General features: G+C 31.4%; 1 protein-coding gene across 1 annotated transcript in view; it reads right to left on the bottom strand.

Annotated features, from left to right (window-relative positions):
• The window catches only part of LOC143060437 (ATP-binding cassette sub-family D member 3-like), an 83,422-nt gene extending 76,360 nt beyond the window's left edge, over positions 1-7,062 (bottom strand). The window contains exon 1 of the mRNA XM_076233603.1: positions 7,001-7,062. The gene's annotated coding sequence lies outside the window, so the exon portion shown is untranslated. The remainder of the gene's footprint in view (positions 1-7,000) is intronic.
• Positions 7,063-20,238: the final 13,176 nt, after the last annotated feature.

Here is a 20,238-nt window from a genome sequence, read left to right as displayed (position 1 = left end):
ATTGAGAAGTATATTGTACACTGTATATTGCATTGGGTCTGTATAATTATGTAAGACTTAGGTTGATAGGTAATGTGGTCAATTTGATTGACAGTTTAGGAGGTGGGGCATTGTAATTAAAGGTCCACCTTGTCTCTGATTGTTTAGTGGTAATGACAGTTGTCAATCAAACTATTATTGTATCAATACTCAATTAGTTAATCAAACTAATTAATAAACAGCTGTCTGCAAATGAACACACCTTAATGACATACATTCTTAAATGAACTGCTCCAATAATATATCCATTTTTCAGTTTATATGAGTATTATGTGCACATACATGAGAACCATAGGGAACTATATTTCAGTGTGAATACATTTAGTAACAGTGGCTAACCTGTCGTGTTGTAAGGGAGGCCGGTGCCTTAGTAAAGATTTAGAACAAGTTCTAATCTTTCCAAAAATGAGAAACACCAAAATTATCTTGTTTTAAAAGATTTGGGCGAAAAAGTCGAGAAAACATTTTGAGTTGAAATCAAACAATTGTTTACCTATCTGTGTCCAAATCATGTACAATCTTATCTCGTATTTGTATTTTGAATGAGGTTACAATATATCAATTATTCTACAATTAGGAATCCATTTTTAACCTAAAAAAGCAGGAAAATTTTAAGTTGACATCGATCATATGGTAAAGGAAAGATGTGTTAGGTCCCTCTGTTGTGTATTTTCTATAGATAGAACCTGTAAGACCACTTGTCTGATGAAACCACTTTTTGGTTCCCCTTCAGTGGTCTCGTAAAAAAGTTTGTGACTTATATCTTGTATTTGTTTAGGGTCATGGCATCCAATAAACCTATACCATGTGGACCTGCCCATAAGGTTAAATAACTTATATTTTGTATAAATTTAGGGTTATGGCATCCAATAAACCTAACATGAGGGTACCCAAATTGCACCTATTTTGACAATTTTTTAACCTACATTTATTTATGGTTCAGACTAAAGTTTTCATTATGTGTTTATCTTGTATATGTATCATTAATTACTATATGGTTTCCCCATATTCTGAATCTATATGGAATTATAGAAAAAATGGTCTGAACTGACATCCAAACCATAAATGTACCCAAATTGTATCCATGCTTAAATTGGCATAGTCAAAAGTCGAATAACAGGTTTTGTTTAATTTCTTCAAATATTTTGGACAATTGGATATTAGTCCATGCTTACTCATCATTTTTTAAGAAATGGATTCTTGTAACATATTGTATTTGCTAATTTCAAAAAGATGACGTTTTGATGACGTCGCATGGTGACATTTCCGTACATTTTTTGCTTTTTCAGTAAACACTTCATCTATTGATAAATACTGTGAACGTAATGTGTATATCTAAACTGTGCTTACCTATGTTGAAAGATGTGCATAGTATAAAATTACATATCCTGTAGTCTCAAGGAAATCTTGTAAGGTTTTCGCTTCTATTTTTGCTAAATAGTTGCAATTTGGGTACTCTGTGCAATTTGGGTACCGTTAAGTTGTACTATGTGGACCTTCCCATGAGGCTAAATAACTTATATCTTGTATATTTTAAGGATCATGGCATCAAATAAGCCTATACCATGTGGACATTGTCAAGAAGGAAAAGTACACACTAAAGCTGACATCTGGTGTTACAATTGTGATGAAGGATTATGTTCAACATGTTCTGTTCATCATAAAAGATCAAAAGGAACACGTGATCATAAAACAATTGATATCAAAAGTTATAAACCCTCCATCAGAGCTATCCATACAGAATGTAACAAACATGGTCAACAGCTTAACTTGTACTGTCCCAATCATTTAATGCCTTGCTGTGATGAATGTATTTCCGTAAATCATTCAAAATGCCCGGGAATAAAAAGTTTAGCGACTGTTGTGGAAAAAACTAAGATTGATGAAACAAAAGAGTCTGTGGAGAAAGATATCAACTCCATCTTACATCTCTTGGATAAAATGGTAAACAATAAATCTACAAACATCAAAACTGAAGAACAACAATGTGAAGACATAAAGAAATCAATCCACATAATAAGGGAGAAAATGAATAAACATTTAGACCACCTGGAGAAGAGGCTATGCCAAGAAGTAGACATCATCTGGAATCAGGAAAAGTCAAACGCAACAGATTTAATAACTGAAATCAAAGAAAAAAAGAAAACGCTCAAAAAAGTTCATAACAATTTGACAGCATTCACAACACATAGTTCAAAACTCCAATCATTTCTTGGTTTACATCAGATTGAACAACAAGTACATCAATGTCAGCGTTATGTTGACGATCTGGAAGATGATGAAAGGGCAAAAGAATTTAGCATAAAAATGAGGCAAAATAATGAAATAGAAAAGATACTAAGCAATTTAGGATCATTAGAATCCCTGGGAGATGTAATGGTTGTAAGGACAGAAACAGGCTTTAGCAGAGAAACAAGTGTGAAGAGGGGAGCACAAGTAAAATCCCAAGAACAATCCAACATAAACAATATGACCATGAATATAGAGACAAAGATAGAGAGCAACATAAAGTCAGAGAAGTATATCACTGACATGATTTGTCTGATGGATGGAAGATTTATAGTAGTGAAAAGTGGTTGTAAAGTTAACCTACTTACTTCTGATGGCAAACTACAGAAACAGTTACCTATACCTGGTGGAGTCTACAGTGGTACACAGATCAATCAGAACACTATAGCCATAACTTATCCTAATGAGGAAGCCATTAAGATCTTCAATATGGAGAATGAAACAGTTACCAAAGTCATCACATTACACAAACAATGCTATGGTTTATCATTCTCCAATGATTCTCTGGCTGTAGGTTTGATTGATGATGATAAAGAAATCCGTATTATAGACTTGGAAGGAAATACACTGAAGTCAATACAGGTTGAGAGTAAATCAGACCTGCATAACCTTGTTTACTGTAATGACAGAGTAATCTATAGTGACTATTATGGTGGAGCAGTATACTGTTATGATGAATCAGGTAAACAGATCTGGCAATATAAACAGGATTTATCAGGACCAAGTGGACTTTGTACAGATACTTATGGTAACATTATTGTAGTAGACTACGTCTATGATAGAATAATAGTAATATCAAAAGATGGACAGAAGAGTAAAGTACTGATTAGTAAAGAGGATGAACTGAACAGTCCTCGGTGTATTTGTTTTAAACATAATGAGTCTGCAGGTTTTATTTCTAATTACAGTGGCACATACTTGGCAAAATTCAATTTATCTTCTAGATAAGGTTTCCATTGGGGAAAACTTTACTGTCTTATTATTCTAAATATTAATAAATCAATGCTATGAGGTAAATGAATTCAAACAGTTATCTTCTTCAAATCAGGTTAACAACAATTTTGACTGATCAATCTTAATTCTGGTTACTAGTACTATAGTGCAGTGTATGACCTGCAATTTTTGGAAAATTTGTTCTTATAGTTTATGCACAAAATAGTAAGTAGGGGCTGAAATAACATGTAAAACAAATTTGGGGAATGAATTTTTAAGGAAAGTAGTGATTTGGTACAGTTTCAAAATGTCAAATATAAGTACATGAAGTATGACTGAAGCTTTCAAATGAACTACAGACCACTTGACATTAAATATCTATTTTTAGAGTTAGAGCCGAGATTTATTTTTATAAAAACAAATAAATTCTGTGCATATAATTGCTTTAAACTAAAAAACTAAAAAAAATATTCTAAACTTTTGATGTTTTTTAAGCAAGCCAAAATACTTCTTTCACATAGAACATTGTAGAAATAGTTCTGAATATATATTCTATTTTTACAATTATAAATTCATTTTGGCACATCTGGTTCAAAATGACAAAGTTATAATCCCTTATCATTATTTGTGTGATTAAGTCAGTTTTGGTAATTAGTTATCAATGGTACCAGGTTTATAATTTAATACACCAGAGGCGCATTTTCTCTACATAAGACTCATCAGTGATGCTCAGATTTAAAATAGTTATAAAGCCAAACAAGTACAAAGTTGAGGGCATTGAGGACTTTAAATTGTTCCATGATTCTTACATGTTTTAAGCATAATTTATTTTCACAACCACCCCTGATCTATAAAGGTTTTTGCATCTTGGTATTAAAATCATCATTGACAACTTTTGGTAACTGAACATTCTGGATCCTAGGTTGAGGTTAAGGGTTTCCTCAAGGTAGTTAGGTCTGAAAATGTTTTGATAATGCATCTAAAATATGCTGTTTTTGACACATTTCCCATTTTAATTCTCAATTTAAGCTTTAATTTGAAGCATAGATTGTACTACTATAAAGGGATTTGTCTAACCTTTTAGTAAGTGAAACTTGTCCTTTAACGGCCACTGGAAAAAGAGGGCATGTTGGAAAGAGGAAGAATTTAGCAGACCTATTCATCAAGTGTTTGAAGCGGCACTAGTCGTAAAATTCATGTTCAATTATATTCAAATTCTCATACTAGAAATTTACGATGCATAAATTGGAAATATTGTGACAGCATTTTCAGTGTATTTAAGTCTAGACCCCATCTAATTAACCATTGATGTGACCTTCCAAAGACTGCCAATGGTTATATAACCAGATATAAACATAAACAAATATACAAATAGATAGAGAACTCATGCAACTGTATTTTTCTAGGTCTGTTTGATTTCATATAACAATATGTTAATAAAGTTTTTTTCGTGTATAAGAACAAGTTTTTATAGATCAAATCAGCTAACTAAATGGTTTACCCTTGTTTCACTTTCATTGTTGACATTCTTTTACTTGCTGAACACACACAGTTCATGCTAAGAGGTTCAATAGAGTTACACATGAATATGGATTAAATAAGATCAAAATTATTAACTTTGCAGGTGAATATTTCATTGTGACATTTCTTTGTTACTTTTGGCATACTGAACAAAACTGGCTTCTTAGAGCAAATTTTTATTTCATCATTTCACTTTCATTAATGATTTTATTATTTTCTATATCTTATAGCTAGTGCCCCTTTAAAATGCAGAGCATAGAACTTGTCTAATGAGAGGCATATAATTTAATGTACTGATTTCCACCAGACATGGCTGTGTTTCGTACCACTCAACAGCATCAAAGGGATGCTTTACTGAGTTTACTCTCTCAAGGATCTTGATACTGAGTTTACTCTCTCAAGGATCTTGATACTGAGTTTACTCTCTCAAGGATCTTGATACTGAGTTTACTCTCTCAAGGATCTTGATACTGAGTTTACTCTCTCAAGGATCTTGATACTGAGTTTACTCTCTCAAGGATCTTGATAAGGCATAATTTTATTTCTATATCCTAGTTAATCTCTGATTACAATGATCATCCTTCAGTTTAATTTCATATACTGTAGTCCATTATAACAACAGTAACACTGCTTTAATAGAAACTTAGACTCTGTTCACACTGTAAATAACAGCAGTACTAACATTTAAAGTTGTAATTCAATTGAAACAATCACTTCATCCATTTTTTTCAGCGTGTGTATCAACACATAAATTTGATTAAATATTATTAGTTACACAGTGTCCAATTGTCCTATTACGAGAAATTCCGTATTAGGACAATTGAACACTGTGTAACGAATTTATCCTGATTTTGTTATTTACATATCATTATTATCAAATTCAATTTTAGGACAATATCACCAAATATATTATAGTTATTTAATCTGAAACTGTGAAATTTTTTAAATATTAGGACTATAAAGCAATTAATTTTTTAATTTTTTGATAACAGGTCAATGGTATAAGGGAGATAACTCCAATTGATGTAATAAATAAGGAGACAATTCTCATTGACGTTATAAAAAATTGTACTGAAATTTATTAGGACAATACCAGCCAATCAAATTACGAGAAATTACTCTATATCGGGATAATTCTATTTATACACTGTGGTAATATATTCCTTGGTAATAATGTCAGATTGATTTAGCATAGTTACCTGTAGTGTGGATGCAGTTGTCAGATTAGACTTATAGAGATCATTAAGATTAAAGATAATGGAAACGCCAACTAGTTTTTTTTTAAATCAATTAACAAATTTCTAGCCTGACCAGGGTCCTACTGTCCACAATATAATATGAAAATAAAAACATAACTGAAAGAATTTTATACAACTCCTTTAAGTTGTGCCATCAACTATTTTACTAGAAACTGTCTCTGAAGCTGTCCCATAAAGCACTTTACATTGACTCAATGTAAAGTGCTTTATGGGACAAATATCATGGTTAAGGGTTTCCTCAGAATATTTGCTCCAATAGTCGTGGTTGTTGCTAACCCATATACCTGGGTGTCGCTACCCATTACCCTGGGCAATTTACACATACCAGGGGGTATCTTCCACCTAATCTTTGTTTAGAAATACTCAATAAAACTTACATAATTTTGACCTAAATAGTGAAATTATTAAATAATTCGGTGAAGTAGTAATATTAAAGCTTCAGTGAGAGTTAAAAATAAATATTTACCTCACCAAGTGTCCTGAATAATGAACTTTTACCACATCCATTTGGTCCACATACCAATACATTCATACCAGATTTTACCTTAAAATATAACTTAAACTGATCATCTAGAACCTCAGTAATAATAATAAATAAAAAGTAAAGGTAATAAAGTTAGGTCCACCCAAAAAACATGGAGAAGCTGGTAGCCACTGTTTACTATGTTAGAAAATACAACACTTTAGAGCACAAAGCCTTCCCTTCGCCATATTTTCATGAAGAGATCAATGATTTTAAATTCCACAGACAGCTATCTAAATATCTTGTATTGTCAAGGATACCAAATTACTAGATGACTAGTGCAAAACTTAGGTAAAATTAAGGAAAATTCATAATTAATCTGTTTTAACAGAGCAATTTTAATTTCTACCATTTTAGGAGGAACTAATTTATAAGTTGCAAAGAAATATGTTTTTCAGTTATTTGAGATTTTCAATGAAATCAGACTGAGCCTCACCTCAAAATCGAGTTCTTCTATTAAAACATCACCATTAGGAGTAACCAATGGTACTTTCTCAAATCTGAAAAAAAACAAACATAATAATACAATAAGAACAGTATTCAAATATTGGAATGATAACGCTGGTATACCCAAATGAAGGTTTATTTTATTTTTTTTAAACTAGTAATTACTATGCGAAATATGTTCTAGTTACTCCCCTTTGGCCGATCATTTGATATTCTCGCTTAACTGATTTTGATTTGTGTTCACTCCACCTTTTAATTAGGTCTTTCCACTTTTCTGTGGAAAGACCTATTGTTTTTCTTCTGATTATTTTTTTTTTTCTTCCGCCTAATTTTGTTCTTGCGATAAACATTTGTTTCGCAATATGTCGCTTAGATATTTTGTATATGATATCGAACAGTTTATGCGCTTTTGAAATTTACCCTGCGTAAACGAATACTTTTCTTTGTAGGAGTTATCTCCCCAAACACTGTTTTTCTTGTTATGGCATCTCCTTCGCAACCGTTAAAGATTATGACAAATTTATTTTACAAAATTGTTCGTTACATCCTCAGTAATTTTTGGCGTATTTGGATCGAAGCGATTCGAAGAAATTTTATAGGAGTTATCTATCTTTTCGGAATAAATTTGTCGGTATGTTTTTTTAACTCATAAACCGTTAACCGTATAACCCTGGAATGTTTTTATTTGAGTCCCCTGATTCCTAACTTAGAAAATTAGGTCAAGGTCAAAGGTCAAGGTCATATTTTAGATTTTCATATGTCTTTGATTTCCCTATAACTCTTAAACGGTTATAGATACAAAAAAATTAAGCAGTGAAAAATGCTTGGTACTTCAAGGGGCAACTTTTTTTACATTATGACTATATTGATTTTACCATCATGTAAGGGACATAACTCCCATCGATGGTTTTTAAAAGGCCATTTTTAGGCAAAACTCTTAAACAAAAGGTCCTTGACCCATAGGGTCTTTTGCAATGACCTTGTGGAGCAATGACCTTGACGAAGGTTACAAGGTCAAAGGTCAAGGTCATCAAATTATGTGGTTTTGGCACTATTTAAACAGTTGTATGTGTGTTTGAATTTCAACCAACCAACCAACATACCAACCAACCAACCAACCAACCAACCAACCAACCAACCAACCAACCAACCAACCAACCAACCAACCAATCAATCAATCAATCAATCAATCAATCAATCAATCATGATCATGATCAATCAACCAATAATGATCATGATCATGATCAATCAATCAATCGTGTTTCCGTCTCATGTGTTTCTTATAGGGTTCAACCAACCAACCAACCAACCAACCAACCAATCAACCAATCAATCAATCAATCAATCATGATCATGATCAACCAATCATGTTTCCGTCTCATGTGTTTAATATAGGGTCCAAGATCTTCTTTGTGTCTTTTTCCGTGTTTCACTTGACCCTATCCAATGTGTTTAACCAACCAACCAACCAACCAACCAACCAACCAACCAACCAACTAATCAATCAATCAATCAATCAGTCAATCAATCAATCAATCAATCAATTAATCAATCATGATCATGATCAATCAATCATGTTTCCGTCTCATGTGTTTAATATAGGGTCCAAGATCTTCTTTGTTTCTTTTTCCGTGTTTCAATTGACCCTATCCAACGTGTTTAACCAACCAACCAACCAACCAACCAACTAATCAATTAATCAATCAATCAACCAATCAATCAATCATGATCATGATCAATCAATCATGTTTCCGTCTCATGTGTTTAATATAGGGTCCAAGATCTTCTTTGTTTCTTTTTCCGTGTTTCAATTGACCCTATCCAACGTGTTTAACCAACCAACCAACCAACTAACCAACTTATCAATCAATCAATCAATCAATCTGTATGACTGTTTAATCATGACAGTTTATTGAAGGAACAAACTCTCAATTATTCAAGAAAAATTGAAATTTAATATTGTTCTTACGTCACTTCTGAAAAAAAATCCACATGTTCTCTGAAACTACAAGTACAATCGACCTCAAAATTTGCAGTCAGCAGGACATACATGTACTAAACGTTTATAAAAAAACTTGGTGCAGATATCTCTCAAAGCTTTTCCTAGAGAAAAGAAATGGCAATGCCGTAAAAATAGCTTGCTAGGTCCGTAAATCTCAGTAAAAACCTACAATAAAATGTCCGCTCCGAGTTTGAAATACTAATCTGTGTTACAAACAGGTGCTGAAAAATGTACATTATCAGAAAATAATCAATAAATGTGTTTTAAAGTTACACCGGATCAATTAAATCCAAAACATGCACTACTTGTGAACTGTCATCAAAATGTCAATTTCCTACAATGACAAAAGAAATTACATTGTGTACATTCCATCTCTATAGATGTTGTCTGTTTAACGTCCCCACCTAAAAAGAAATAAAAAGACTATCTTTTCGTTATTATAAACCCGTGTCACGTGATGTGGCGCGCGCGCTGTACCTCAAATAAAAGAAAAACTTTCCAAACTAAACATGAAACTTCTCCGGTAGCAATAATATAGACCCCATACAGAAAACAAACAAACAAACAAACAAACAAACAAACACCCCCCAATTCAATTAATTTTACAGGGGGAAAGACCCCCTACAATTGCTTTTTTAAAGCAATTGATTTATATTTTTAAAGTGAATTCCTTTTCCTAGTCATTACATTAGAATTGTTTAGAGTAATCAGATCAAAAAAAATTTCCACCCTCCCTCCCTTATTATATTGTTTGAAAAATATTTTTTTATTTTTATTTTATTTATTCTAATTTTTGCATATTTTGCATCAGTAATTTATGTGGCGGATATTTAATTTTTGTGATCCGCCATGTGTGTTATCCAAGAATAAGTATTAGTATATGTATTGGTATTTGTACTTTATATTATTGTAAAGACATGTATGTAAAGATTAATGTTTTCGACCAAATAAATTTATATTATCATTTCAGTCTTTTATGAAGCCAAAAGTAATTAAATGAAAAACAGGATTGCAAATTTGTCTAACCTGCAAATACTGCCAATAATATCAGAATACAGTAATGTTTTCGAAAATCAAATTAACAAAAATACCAGATTTTCAAACCTGGACATTCAAAAAAGTCATTTTTCAAAATAAGAGCTTTCAGGCATTTTCCTCAAATGTAAAAAAATAAATATAAATTGCAGCTACATATTCTTTAAGTATTCAATAAATTTTCATTAGCAGCACCAGAATTCAATAATATTCCATAACATAAATTAGGGCATTAAAATTAAATACTTTTAGGTTTCAGATATTTTTTTAGGTCAACAAACAAACAAATGTATCCATGATAAAACTAATCAGACAAGTAAAATGACTGCCATTTAATTAAACTATCTTAACACTGGTCAAAGGGCAATAACTCTATAGACATTTAGGTTTTGTAAATTTTCAGTAAATTTTTTACTTTTTTAGAAGTCAAATTTCCACAATTTCTGTGGCGTTTTGTAGTGCTGTACTAGCTTGTTTCCCTGAATCAGTGGTTTTTACTTGTATTTATTACATTGTTGTGTACATTTTTTCACTGCGATCTTTATTCCACATGCGACTCATGCAGATCTCTGTTGTTAGGTTCTGTTCCCTATTTAACAGAGGGAATCGCTAACCTGACTCTAACATTGTTAAATGATTATAAACTGTATCTATTAGTGTTATTAGTGAATTTTGTATTTGTTGACAATTACTTGCAAAATTACATGCCAGTGCAAAGTTACATGTTCCTATTCTTACACATGTATATTAATGCCTTTGGATCAGTCTGAAAGTTTGGTTGGTAATAGGGAGGGCACTTCCTGTTAGTGTTCCTCCTGCAGATCTCAGTGAGCTGTAGATCATTTATTTATCTTGTGTACTTTTATATTTTGATGCATAACTTTTTATTTGTGTTTGTAAATGCTTGAATTACTTTTAATGCTTTATATATAATAGCTATTGCATGAATGTTAGTTTATCTGTATTTTATGTTTGCTTTATATGCTTTAATTTTGCTTATTAATTGCTGTGCTTCATAACATTATTTATTTCACATGATGTGCTTACTGTTATATTTGTTTTTTGTATTGTGCTTATCATATATGTATGTTGGATAAAAGCTCTCCAGTAAATAAATCTTTTGTTTACTTATTTATTTTATTAAATAAATTGTGAAGTACATCACCAGTAAACAACACTTTCTTACAAATAACAGAACACATGCATAGAATGAGAGAGTCTCTGAAAGGGTATACTTGTCTTTAGCATTATATAATAAAGCTTTCAGTTGCAGCACTTAGTGAAAATGATTGGTGATAATAATTTATGCACTTGACAATTAAACCAAGTGTTCTTATCCACAAACTGTTAAGATTTTTTTTTTTTAAATGAAAATGTGCAGAAAAGTTATTTCAAATCGGAGTGTAAACAAAATGAGAAACATGAAATCATCCTGTTTTAAAAGATTTTGGCAAAAAAGTCAAGAAAAAGTTGAGATAGAATTAAACAATTGTTACTGGACAAGTTATACAATCTTATTCTACTAAGAAACCATTTTTCAACTAAAAAGTCTGAAAGATTTAAAGTTGGCAACAATCATCTGGTAAACTAACAGAAAAAAATAGCATGTAAAATTCTATTGAGATCCATCTGCAGTGCATTTCCCATATATTGATTTGGATTAAAAAAAAAACATCAGTCTAATGAAACCACATTTATGGACCGCTTTAAGTGGTAAGTCTGTCACTGTTAATAGGAACACAGATATTGATACTTTTTTTTTAAATTTCACAAAATAATTTAAACTTAAATTTCAAATACAAGCAAACTTGTGACCTTGACAAATAAGCATCCATAGTTCATTATGTTTATTTATTATGTTTTATGATTTTTTTCAAATCATTTGCAGTCTAACACTAATAACTTTATGAACATTTTGCAAAATATTTAACTAAATACTGCATTTACAAGTCAAGGGTAACAAACTGACCAGGTGACAATTTGACCTGGGTCATTGAGACTAGTTCAAAATTCTAAATCCAATCTTATATTTGACAGCTTTAAAAAGATGATAAAGTCAAATCAAACATTGACATGTTTATCAGGCAAACCCACTTATATCTTGTAAATGTGTAAGTTCATGTCATCCAGTAGACCTATACCATGTGGACCTAACCATAAGACTAAATAGCTTACATCTTGTATTTGTTTAGAACATGTCACCCAGTAAACCTATACCATGTGGACACTGACCATAAGGCTAAATAACTTACATCTTGTATATGTTTAGAACATGTCATCCAGTAAACCTAAACCATGTGGACACTGACCATAAGGCTAAATAACTTACATCTTATTTATGTTTCGAGTCATGGCGTCCAGTTAACCTATACTATGTGGACCCTGACCATGAGGGTGAATAACTTATATCTTGTATATGTTTATGTCATGGCATCCAGTAAACCTATAGAATGTGGACCTTGTCAAGAAAGAAATGTAAAGACTAAAGCTCTGGTGTTACAACTGTGATGAAGAATTATGTTCAACATGTTCTGATAGCCATAAAAGATCCAATGGAACACGTGATCATAAAACAGATATCAAAAATTATAAACCATCCACTGGAGCTATCAATACAGAATATGACATACATGGTCAACAGCTTAACTTGTGTTGCCCCAATCATTTAATGCCTTGCTGTGATGAATGAATTCCTTCTAGCCATTTAAAGTGTACGGGAATAAGATGTTTAGCGACTGTTGTGGAGAAAGCAAAGATTGAAGAAACAAAAGAATCTGTAGAGAAAGATATCAGCTCCATTTCACATCTCCTAGTTGAAATCGTATATCAAAAATCAACAAACATCAAAACTGGAGAAGAACAATATGAAGGTATAAAAGAGTCAATTGTTAAAATAAGGAAGAAAATAAATAAACATTTAGACCACCTGCAGAAGAGGTTATGCAAAAAAGTAGACATCATCTGGAATCATGAAAAGTCAAACGCAACAGATTTAATAAATGAAATCAAAGAAAAAAGAAATGCTCAAAAAAGCTCATAACAATTTGACAGCATTCACAACACATAGTTCAAAACTCCAATCATTTCTTGGTGTACATCAGATTGAACAACAAGTACATACATTACAAAGGTTCGTCGAAGATCTGGAAAACGATGACAGGGCAAACAAAATTGACATCAACATGAGGCAAAATGATGCGATAGAAAAGATACTAAGTGATTTAGAATCAACAGAGTCCCTGGGAGAAGTAATGATTGTTAAAACAGAAATAGCCTTGAAAAGAGAAACAAGTGTGAGTAGGAGAGCACAAGTACAGTCAAGAGTACAATCAAACATAAACAACATGACAATGAATATTGAAACAAAAATAGATATAAACATAAAAGCGTACAGCAGTGACATGATTTGTCTGATGGATGGAAGAGTTATATCTGTGGAATGGGCGGGAAAAGTAAACCTACTTACTTCTGATGGCAAACTACAGAAAAAATTACCTATACATGATGGAGCCTACTGTATTACACAGATCAATCAGAACACTATAGCCATAACTTATCCTAAGGCGGGACACATTCGGATCTTCAAACTGGATAATGAAACGGTTACCAAAGTTATCTCATTAGAACTACCATGCTATGGTTTATCATTATCAAATAATTATCTTTTAGGTTTGCGTGATGATGAAATCTGTATTATAGACTTGGAAGGAACTACAGTGAATTCAATACAAGTTGAGAATAAATCCGGACTGTTTAACCTTGTATACTGTAATGACAGGGTGATCTATTGTGACGAGGTAGGTAAAGCAGTATACTGTGTGGATGGTTCAGGTAAACAGATCTGGCAATATACACAGAATATAACAGGACCAAAAGGACTTTGTATAGATACTTATGATAACATTATTGTAACAGACGGTAGAGCAGATAGCATAATAGTAATATCAAAGGATGGACAGAATAGTAAAGTACTGATTTGTGATGAGGATGAACTGAAGTATCCTTGGTGTAATTGTTTTAAGCAGAATGAGAATTCAGGTCATATTCTTAGAATCAATGCCACATATTTGGCAAAATTCATTTTGTCTTCAGTATAAGTTTTCCATGATTTTTTAATATTTCACATAATGATCAATTGGTTTTACATTAATGATTAGGAGTTTTCAAGTTGTCTTCCTCACTCTCCTTACTCTGATTAAGTTATCTGGATACAGTACTGAGTTCTCGGGCCAGATATTCGATAACATAATAGTGATAATACTTCATATCTGACTTTGAACAGTAAAACAAAGTTATGCTCTGAACGGGAACCTTGCTAAGTATCCATAGAAACTATAACTATAATAAGTCAATTCTTGACAAAAAATAATTGATTGTTGGAAATTTGCTCATTTTTTTTTTTATCTTTTATTTGTTTTTCAATAGTCAGGATTTTACACACCCCATTACACTACCACCTGACAATGGTATCAAGGGGTAAATACAGAATATATAAGAAAAAAATATAGCAATATATACAAAAAGAATTTCTGACTAATTAATTTTTAACAATAAAAATATTTTAGGTTACATATAAATTGTATTTGATTTTTCTCTCCTCTCTCTCTCTCTGACTTACTCACATACAACACTAATACTTTCACTCATCTGTTTTGTTACAATATGTATCATGACTTACTTTTTAATACAATTTTTTTAAAGAAATAAATTTGCTCATAATTTATAAATTATTTCTTTTCTCTAAACTAAACATAGATAATATGAAAACAACACTTAGTTAAATATTACATGTAAAGGAGACCAAAATTTTTCACAGACTTGGACTTTATCATTTTTCTTTGCAATATGATTTTCAAGATATTGGTATTTCTTTATTTTATTCTTTAACTCGATCATATTTGGTTTTGTTTCATTTAATTTACATTTATATATATAATTCTTTGTAATTATGATTAGCAGATTCAATAATAAACTTTCATGTTTGCAACCCAGAAACACATTCTCTTTGTTGAGATCAAAATTTACAAAAAAAAGTTTCACAATATTGAAAAAAGACTGCCACAATTGAAAAGTTATTGGGCATTAAAAAAACAGGTGTTCAATGGTTTCTTCTCCAAGTTTACAAAAAGTGCATAACTTGGTATCTTTTAATTTGATTTTGTACAAAAAGGTATTCGTTGCTATAATTCTATGCAAAAATTTATATTGAAAGGTTCTTAAATAAGCATCTCTACAAGACTTTTTTGTTATCATGAAATACTCTGACCATTCTGTAGTATCAATAACTAACAGCTCTGCCCATTTCAAAAATTTAATTGTTGGTAGTTGAATAACTTCATCTACTAAGTTTTTATATACAAATTTGGCTTTCACATTACACCTGATTTTTTTTAAGAAAGTATCACCAGTGTTAGACTTATCTAAATCTTGATTTAGACAGTTATCTTTAAGGCATTTTTTCATAGCGTTAGGGATTTTTGATATCAAACCATAATATTTAATAAAATTGTTGGTTTGTACTTTTTCTTGAAATTGCTCAAATTTATAAAAAATCATATTTTCATGATTAATAAGGTCACTTACTGACTGCACACCCCCCTTTTCCCATTGAATGTAATATGGGAAATCATCCAAAGAAGAAAAGTTCAAAATATCTAAGGATAAAATGTCACTGACAGAAATCTCAGTAATAGGTTTTGCAGCGGAAAAGCATAGTAAAACATCCTTCCAGAAAGAATTTTTACATCTTTTAGCAATCTCAATCAGCTTTTCTTTCTGAAGATTTAAAACCCTTTCACCCCCATACTTCATAAGGTCTGCCAGTAACAACTGCTGCCAGCCACCGCTAGGGTTTGCCAGCAGTCTTTTTATCCAACTAATTTTCAAATAGATATTAAATGAATGAAGATGTACCATATTAAGTCCACCTTGTGAAATATTACCAACAAGTGTGTTTCGCTTAATTCTGTCTGGTTTTCCATTCCATATGAAATCATAAAATAATGAAGTGAGCTCTGTTAACCTGGAGTGTGATAGGTTTGGTAATGCAGTCAATAAATGGACCAACTTTGAAAGAGCAAGTGATTTAATTACTGTAATTTTTCCTAATAATGTGAGTTTTCGATGTTGCCAGCTCTTCAAAATTGCAGAGACCTCTTTAATTTTCTTAGCAAAATTAATTTCTGTGATACAGCTTAAATCTAAAGAAAATTCAATCCCCAAAAGTTTAAAATTTGAATGTGACCAATGAAGTTTTAAGTCTGGACATAAAATAAGATCAGAATATTTTTTACTTCCAACCCATAGTGCTTTTGTCTTTGAAGCATTTATTTTCAAACCTGAAATTTTATAAAAAGATTCAAAACATGAAAGTGTTTCCCTCAACGATATTTCCCTTCCATCTAACATAAGGAATGTGTCATCTGCGTACATGCTTAAAAGTGATTCATCATCATTGATAGTAATTCCCCTTATGTCAGGATTACCTTTTAATTTCAAAGATAATAATTCAACCCCAATTATAAATAAATAGGGAGAAAGAGGATCTCCTTGTCTGCAACCTCTTTCTAAATGAAAAAACTTAGACATGTGTCCATTATTTATAACACAACTTGATGCCCCTGAGTATAAAGTTTCAAACCATCTACATAAAGAAGGCCCAAAATTAAAGCTTTTCAAAGTATTTTTTAAAAATAACCATTCCAAGGAATCAAATGCCTTTTCAAAATCAACAAGTAATAAAAGACCTGTCTTATTATTTTCCTCAAGATAGTGCATCAAATCATATAAAAGGCGTGTGTTCTCACCCATAAATCTGTCTTTAATAAAACCTTTTTGTGTGTCACTTATGATAAATGGTAAAACGGGTTTAAGTCTATTAGCTATAACAGCAGAAGCTATTTTCATATCAGTATTCAAAAGACTAATAGGACGCCAGTTACTAATATACTGTCTGTCTTTTCCCTCTTTAGGAATGCAAGTTATTATACTTTGATACTGAAAATCAGAAAATTTACCCCCAGCATATCCAAAGTGAAGAGATCGAGAGACAAAAGGGCCAATATCTTTCCAAAAAAATTTATAAAAATCTACAGAATACCCATCAGAACCAGGACTTTTACCATTTGTCATAAATTTTAAAGATTCAGCACATTCTTTAAAAGTTAAATTTCCTTCACAAAGATCACTTTGTTCTTCTGTAAGCTTAATGTTATGATTAAAAAATGATGTATCATTGCAATCTAATTTTTTGCTCGAGTACAAATTTTTATAAAAATTTTGTTGTTCCATCAGAATTTTTGATTGCTCTGAAATATGCTGACCTTTATCATCAATAAGTTCTGTTATGGTTTTCTTAATAAAATTTTTCTTTTCTAATTTACAAAAATAATTTGTACACTTTTCACCATTCTCATGCCAGTTAGCTCGGGATCTAAGCAGCAAGCCTTCAACTTTCTTTTGTCTACAATTTTCTAGTTCAAGTTTTTTTTCAAATAAAGATTTTTGAACCTCATCATTTGGAGAATGATTCATAATACTTTCAAAATTTAAAATATCATTTTCAAGTTTGAGAGTGACATTTTTTTCCTCTCTGGATTTATTAATGCTGTAATTTATTGACAAGGATCTAATCTTCATTTTTAATATTTCAAAAAATGTTTGATCATTACATGACAACTCAACAGAAAGAAGATTTTCCATATCACCTGACAGATGGTATTCCAAAATAGTATCATTAATACATGATTTAACCATTTTTATATAATCTGCATCTCTAAGTAACTGAGAGTTAAATTTCCAATAACTTTTGCCCCGTTTCTCTAAACAAGCTGAGAAGGTGAAAAGAATTGCCGAATGGTCTGTTCTATAACCAGGAATGATAATGGTATTCTTCATAAGTGAAAAAAGGTCTTCTGAAATTAAAAAATAATCAAGGCGACTTTGTTTTATTGGTGAGGACTGACGCCAGGTATATTTCCTATCTTCTGGATAGCATGTACGCCAAGGATCAAGTAGTTCAAAAACATCAATGATTTCATCAATTTTTTTACGGGAGTTAGGGTTTCTATTATGTTTGATATTATATGTATCCATGTATCCATAAATTTATCTAATACAACATTCCAGTCACCACATAGTAAAACACTGGTGTTTTTAAAGATTAAAATATTCTGCATTATTGTGTCAAAGAATGAAGGTTCATCTGTATTATAACCATACAAACATGCAAGACTTAATCTTTGTGAAAAAATTGTTATATCTAAAATAATGTAACGACCATTATCATCAATAATAGAATTATGCACAACAAAATCCAGACCCTTTTTAAACATAACAGAGACACCTGCACTTTTACTGTCTTTATGACTGAAAAAGCACTTATTTCCCCATTCATCCTCCCAGTATTTTTCAATGTCTTTATTGCTATGAGTTTCCTGAAAACACACTATGGAAGTATTTTTACTCCTAGCCCAATCAAAAACATCTGCCCTCTTTTTGGAGTTTGAAAAAAGACCCCTCACATTCATTGATAATATCGTTACATTATTATCCATGATTATATCTGAAGGGATGATTTATAAAACATATAAGCAAGTTCATAAGTACAAATATACAATTGTAACACATAAGACATACACAAACATACACACATACAAACATAAGATGTCGCATATTATTTTCTTCATTCAACATTGAATGTATAAACTAATTTACAGTATGGCATTATATAGTTATGAATAAATCTAGCAAAGGAATAGATGTTTTAAGGGGAGATAAGATCATATTAATTTCATAATAAATGTTAGAGTTATTTCCCCTAAACTCTATAGTGACAGTATAATTTATATTAATAAAAAAAATAATAAAAAAATCTCTTATACTATTTACTATATATGTATCCAGGATTTTGTAATTTGGAGTTGACATGACACACTTCAGTATTTATCTTTCACATTTATATCTATCTATTTATACTGAAAAAAACTACATTTTCCAAAAAATATTAACAAGTGTAACAGACTTATATGAAAACTAATTAATTTCCATCTTTTAATTTCTTTTTCATTTTTTCTTCTACATTGTCAAATAGATCAAATCTTATTCTGCTACTAGTTTCAGTTTTGGCATACACATTACAGTTATAAAACCATACATTTTCAAATTTTTCAGTGTTTTTAAGTCTTGCCATTAGTCCAAGATTGCGTTGTGATATGTCATCATGCAATTTCACTTCATTTTTCAGGGATCTTTTTTGTCGCATTATCCGTATTTTAGTTTCAGTATTCTTTACCTTAACTATGACAGGCTTCTGATAACCATCTTTCCCAGGTATTCTGTGGATGGCTAGTACATCACTGGGCTCAATATCTACTTTACAGTCACTCTTTAAAGTTTCAATAAATGCTTTTCTCAAATTTGCTCATGAAGGGTGAGCAGATCATGCTCCACATGTGGCATCCGTCGTAATGCTTGTGTAAGTGCAAACCCAGAACCAATTCTAATTCAGTAGGTCACATTCGTAAAAAAAGGAAATGGGATTGTAGTTACGACATAAGAAACATATTCACTTTCATCGCTGAAACGGATGTTCCATAACGCTCCACAAACTCGTGATGGCGTCCGTAAATTTTACGAAGGGATGATTTCAACGTCATCATTCGGAACTCTTGGTTTAATAGCTTCCTTGTGAGCAGCAACCCTGTATCAAGAAAATCATAAAAGGAACAAGAGCACACACACTGAAATGTCTCGCCTTCTTTACTAATCATTGATATTATGTTGATAGTCCTAAATATAAAGCTTCATTACAACTGTCACATAATCTTAACATAAACCAAGAAAACTAAACATTAACTTTTTAACCATTAAAATGAGATCAAGGTCAGTTGAACCATGTCAGACAGGCATGTACAGCTAACAATTCTTCCATACAACAAATATAGTTGACCTATTGCTTATAGTTTAAGAGAAAAAGACCAAAACACAAAAACCTAACACTGAGCTATGAACCGTGAAAATGAGGTCAAGGTCAAATAAAACCTGCACGACTGACATATAGATCATAAAATAATTCCATACACCAAATATAAACCTATTGCATATAGTATAAGAAAAAAGGCCAAAACTCAAAAACAACTTTGACCACTGAACCATGAAAATGAGGTCAAGGTCAGATTACAACTGCAAGG

Source organism: Mytilus galloprovincialis, chromosome 1 (assembly GCF_965363235.1).
Source record: "Mytilus galloprovincialis chromosome 1, xbMytGall1.hap1.1, whole genome shotgun sequence".
In the NCBI taxonomy this organism is placed as follows: Eukaryota; Metazoa; Mollusca; class Bivalvia; order Mytilida; family Mytilidae; genus Mytilus; species Mytilus galloprovincialis.
The sequence above is the reverse complement of the archived record's forward strand: the minus strand, read 5'-3'. Positions and strand labels throughout refer to the sequence as shown.